General features: G+C 39.6%; 1 protein-coding gene across 3 annotated transcripts in view; it reads left to right on the top strand.

Annotated features, from left to right (window-relative positions):
• Positions 1-5,762: 5,762 nt before the first annotated feature.
• Positions 5,763-6,036, top strand: part of DMTF1 (cyclin D binding myb like transcription factor 1) — a 40,430-nt gene continuing 40,156 nt past the window's right edge. For all 3 annotated transcript variants that reach the window (XM_024559101.4, XM_024559106.4, XM_024559092.4), the window contains exon 1: positions 5,763-5,863. The gene's annotated coding sequence lies outside the window, so the exon portion shown is untranslated. The remainder of the gene's footprint in view (positions 5,864-6,036) is intronic.

Here is a 6,036-nt window from a genome sequence, read left to right as displayed (position 1 = left end):
ACTCGGGACAGTTTGTTCATTCCTCTATTAGCATAGGAATCCCCATCAGCTCCCTGGAAGTTCTGGAAGGCCTGCCAGTGTATACCCATCATCTGGATTAACAGGATACAGAGACTGTGTAGAAAGAAAATGAATTACTCAGCAACTGTATTTCTCATTTACTTTGAACAAAAGCCCCTACAAACATCTCTTTTTTCTGAATCACACCCCCCAGGACACAAGACAATCAGGAAACAACAGAACCTACTTGTCAGTATTTGTAAGGTTTTTATGTTAATATAGCATCCTTTCATAAAAGAAAGGTAATTGCATCAATATTTTACCACTGATGAAGTTCATAAAGTGCAATAAAAAATCTGGAATCCAACAGGTAATTACAATTAGCAAATGCAGCAAATACCATGACTGTGCTGTAAATATTCTGATAACAGACTTACTTCTATTTGGGATAGAACAAATTCTCATGAATTTTTTTACATAATATTTAATTCCCAATTAAATAAATCCTAGGATAATATTTAAAATGTATGCATTCCCTAGTGACTAAGCAGTGAAGTAGGAATAACCTAGAAGTATAACTGCAGAAAGTTGCCCTAGGATTCAAATTATGTTATGGATAATCTTCAATTGATATGCAAATTAAAGATGTAGATGTTATTAAAAATAGATTTACTTTTCTCTTTTGCTATTTAAAAAAACACAGATTGGCAAACACCAGTCTGTTCTATCTATGAACTTGGATTTTGTTTTTTGGTTTTGATTCCATATATAGGAGAGATCATACATGTCTTATTTCACTTATAATAATCTCTGAGTCCATCCATATTATAGCAAATGGCAAGATTTCATTCTTTTTATGGCTGAATAATATTCCATTCTACATATATACCACGTACTTTTTATTTGTCCATCCACTGATATACGTTTAGGTTATTTCCATATCTTAGATTGTAAATAATGCTGCAATGAATATGCGAGTACAGATATCATTTTGAGTTAGTGTTTTTGTATTCTTCCCATTAAATACCCAGAAGTGGAATTGCTGGATCCTATGGTAGTTCTATTTTTGATTTTTTGAGGAACCACCACACTGTTTTCCATAGTGGCTGCACCAATTTACAGTCCACCAACAGAGCACAAGTGTTCCATTTTCTCCAGATCCTCGCCAGCACTTGTTAATTATTGCGTTTTATTACAGCCATTCTAACAGGTGTGAGCTGATATCTCATTGCGGTTTTCATTTGCATTTCCCTGGTGGTTAATGATGTTACCTATTTTGTCATGTTGGCCATCTGTACGTCTTATATGGAAAAATGTCTACTCACATCTTCTGCCTATTTTAAAATAAGATTGTTTGGGGAGGTTTGCTACTGAGTTGAATGAGTTCTCTATATATTGTGGATATTAGCCCCTTATCAGATATGATTTGCAAATATTTTCCTCCATTCAGTAGGCCGCCTTTTCATTTTGTTAATGGTTTCCTTTGCTGTGCAGTTTTTTTAGTTTGAGGTAGTCCCTCTTGTTAATTTTGCTTCTGCCAAAAGCGTCAAAAATCATTACGAAGACCCATGTCAAGGAGCTTACTGCCTGTTTCCTTCCCAGAGTTTTATGGTTTCAAGTCTTATGTTCAAGTTTTTAATCCATTTTGAGTTCATTATTGTGTATAGTTTAAGGCAGCAGTTCAGTTTCACTCTTTTGCATGTTGACTGTCCGATTTTCCCGACACCATTCATAGAGACAGTCTTTTTCCAGTTGTATATTCTTGGCTCCTTTGTAATAAATTAGTTGACTGTATATACATGGGTTTCTTTCTAGGCTTTCTGTTCCATAGATCTATGTGTATGTTTTCATGCAAATATCATATTGTTTGAATTACTATAGCTTTGTAATATAGCCTGAGATCAAGGAATATAATGCCTATAGCTTTGTTCATTTTTCTAAAGGTTGATTTGGCTATTTGGGATCTTTTGAGGTTTCATACAAATCTTAGAACTGCTTGTTCTATTTCTGTGAAAAATATCATTAGAATTTTTAAAAAGATTTTATTTATTTACTTTTAGAGGGGTGGGGGAGGAGGGAGAAGAAAGGGAGAAACAGAACGTGTGAGAAATACATCCATCAGTTGCCTCTCTCACACCCCAACCCAGGACTTGGCCTGCAACCCAGGAATGTGCCCTAACGGGGAATCGAACCAGCAACCTTTCAGTTTGCAGTCTGGCACTCAATCCACTGAGCCACACCAGCCAGGAGTCATTAGAATTTTTATAGGGATTACATTGAATCTGTGTATTGTTTGGATACTATGAACATTTTAACAATATTGATTCTTTTGGTTCATGAGTGCAGAATATCTTGTATTTATTTAGGTGTTCTTCAATTTTTCATTATTGTTTTATAGTTTTCAATATACAGGTCTTTCACCTCCTTGGTTAACTTTATTCCGAGGTATTTTTATGCTTTTTAATGCAATTGTGTATAGGACTGTTTTCTTCTCTGTTCTTAGTAGTGTATAGAAAGCACCAGATTTTTGTGTTTTGTAGTCTGCAACACAACTGAATTCATTAATTAGTTTTGCTTTTTGATGAAGCCTTTAGGGAATATATGTATCAGCTGCAAATAGTTTTACGTCTTCCTTTCCAATTTGGATACTTTTTCTTTTTCTTGCCTATTGCTTTCTGGCTAGGACTTCCAATACTATGGTGAATTAAAACGGTGAAAGTTGGCATCCTTGTCTTGTTCCTGATCTCAGAGGAAAAGCTTTTAGCTTTTTACCATTGAGTATGACGTTAGCTGTGGGCTTGACACACATGGCCTTTGTTAAATTGAGGTACATTTCCTCTCTACGCTCTTTTTGAGTTTTTATCATAAGTGGATGCTAAATTTACTTTTTTAAATTATGTATTAAATCAATGTTAAAATGCATTGTCCTCCCCAAGGAAATACCAACAGACCTTGGAAAAAGGTAGTTATGAAACTCACTAGAAAGGAAGAATTATGAGGGTGCAAAGAACTTTTTTAGGGAATTAACTGCAGTGTGCAGGCTGACCTAAGATTTTGCAGAAGATAACGGGCAGCCAGACTATAATCTAGCTATCCCTCTATTAGCCATAGTGAACAAATCCTATACGGTTATGCTTTATGCACACCGGGGCTAACTAGGAACCACTTTCTCATTAATGTTAATACTTTTATATATATGCTTATTATTTCATTACAACTGCTCTTTGAGTAGCTTAATTGCTTTTCTGGGTCAGTAAGTTTCCATTTTTAAGTGCTTAACACATGTCAGCCTCTGTACAAAGCATGTTGAAATCATTATTCTGGGAGATAAATTTTATTATCCATTTTCAAAAGCAAATGATGGTTCAGAGAGGTGAAGCACCATATTTACTACTAAGCAATGAAGCCAAGATTCACACTCAGGTCTGACTCCAACATCTATACGACAACACTGCCTCGTGGCTTTGCTTACATATTACTTATGTTCTCATTAAAAAATTAAATGATGTATGTCATAACCACAAGAGGATACAGAAAGTACCACAAATTGGTAATAAAGTTAGATGCAATAAAATGCTGCTTCTGGGATTTATTTTTGAATATTGGTCAAACATGTGCATCTTCCATTTCAGTTTAGACTCTGGAAACTGGTTCTATTACTTTGTCTGCATTATAAAGACTGTTTGCCAAAGGGTATGTTCTGAACTCCAGAAGGGTAGTTCAGATCATAGGCTCTAGAGCTGAGGCTTCCATTCTGACTCTCCCACTTATTTGCTGTGTGCCCTTAGACATATTCCTGCATTTCTTTTTTGTTCCTGTCTAAAACAGAATTCATTTGTAATAACTGTACTCACGCATTTAGCAACTGCAAACATTAACTGAGTTTAATACATGAAAAGCATTTAATTGATATATAAGTTCTCAAAAAATGTTAGCTCACGTTGTCCAAATTCAGTCTTATTTAAGTCCTTTCATATTTCCCTTCGTTTCAAAAATAGATTTCATTTCTTTTTTGGAGCAGTTTAAGATTTACTACAAAGTTGAGGGGAAGGTACAGATATTTTCTATATATACTTATTACCCCCCATCCTTGCTACCCGCCCCCCCTTGCTACAGGACACATGCACAGCCTCCCTCATTATCAACAATCCCCACTTGTTACAAATAATGACACAAATAATGAACTAACATTGACCAATATTGACACATCATTAATATCCAAGAGATCATACAGAATCATTTCACTGCCTTAAAAATCCTGTGCTCTACCCGTTTCTCTGTCCAGCCCCAGACCCTGGCAACTATTGATCTTTTCACTGTCTCCTTAGTTTTGCCCTTTCCAGAATGTCTAGAAACTATGAATTAGTGTCACTTCCACCAAGTCTCTTTTTAAAGGCCCCTGATCAAAGCAAGGTTTTAATTTATTTTAGAGAGAGGGGAAGGGAGGGAGAAAGAGGAGAGAAACATCAATATGTGGTTGCCTCTCACATGACACCCGCCCCCGCCCCGGGGGACTCAGGCCCACAACCAGAGGCATGTCCCTGACTGGGAACTGAACCCGCGACCCTTTGGTTCGCAGCCCACTCTCAGTCCACTGAGCTACACTAGCCAGGGCTTCCACTAAGTCTTTCCACTACACTTCGTATTCAAAGGAAACCAGGTTGCATGGACCAAAAACATGGTAAAATAATACAGGAAAATAAGTCATCAATTATTAACGTCATCAGCTATTTAAGATCAATTTAGATGTATACATTCACATTCTTGATAGCCTTCATCTGACTTTTACAAAAAATAGTGACTACATTCCCATAGTGAGTGACAATGCAGGGTGCGTGCATCTACACATAATTGTTGGATGCAATTTATATTAGCGAAGTCTAATTTTTGATCTCCTGTAATCCCAGTTGATAAAAGCAGAGTACCATAAATCTAGTTTTATAAACAAGTAAAATGAAGTCAGGATCATAGCGCTGTAACAGGGTTCAGACCACTCAATCTTCTGATTTTCAAAGCCCTGTAACTTTAAAAACAAAATCTTTGCCAGGGTCTCACCAAGCTTCTTAAAGGCTGGCCTACGGGAGGGGTCCGAGTACTGGTGTTCTCTAAGATCTTCCCAGATACAAAATCAGCCAGCGTAGAAAAGCAGTAGTTTAAGACGACTGACTGGGCACTACAGAACAGCATCTTCCAACATTCAGGGTGCATTTCCCCAAGAATTATATTGCATCACACGCCCAAACAGGTCACATCTGACTTTAAGCGTCTAAGGCAAAGTAGATCAAGTGTGTAGGGACAAATACACAATTCAGGCTTTCTTCTACACTCACACCCCACTTTCAAGCCGTTCCTCCCCGCAGCTCCCTCCGCTCCAATTCCCGGGGAATCAGGAAACTCTGCCGCGCGCGGAGCCCAACTTTCTCCAAAGCCAGAAGGACAACAGTTGCGCCAAAAATATATATATATGATCTATCATCAGCTGCGGCATAATCCGTATGAAATTTCCTAGCAGAAGGAGAGGAAGACAAGGGGAGACCACTAACATCGCTACAAAGACCTGGGCCGAAGCTCCAAAAAAGTGGGATCACCATTCCTGCAATAAACCAGGATCTTTTTTCGCGCTCCCGCTCGGACGGAAGTGATGTAGCAGCTGGCTCGCAGGGCCGTCCCAAAGGAGAGGAGCGCGGGAGGGGGAGCGTGCGGGGGCTGGGGGCGGGGCGCGGCCGTAGCTCCGTTTCCGGTGGCTTGTCGCGTCCGCTTACTCTAGCTGCAGCCACTCTTGCCCGTGGTTGCTTCCTCCATCCTGGTATTTTTTGGAGCCTTCATCCTGGTTCTTCCAAAGTGCCCGGACCCAAAACAGGAAGTAAGTGCGATGGAACCTTCAGGTTCCAACCGCCGCCAGGGCCGCTCCGCCCAGTGGAGTCTGTCCGGCCCCCTTGCTGCCCGCCTGCTCCCGCCGGCCGGCGCTAGCTGCCGGCCCCCGGGCACCGCGGGCGGGGTCGCTGCTGGGCCTTCGTGACGCTGAAGCTGCCGTCC

Source organism: Desmodus rotundus, chromosome 6, assembly GCF_022682495.2.
Source record: "Desmodus rotundus isolate HL8 chromosome 6, HLdesRot8A.1, whole genome shotgun sequence".
Lineage (NCBI taxonomy): Eukaryota > Metazoa > Chordata > Mammalia > Chiroptera > Phyllostomidae > Desmodus > Desmodus rotundus.
This window is presented reverse-complemented; position numbering and strand designations above follow the sequence as displayed.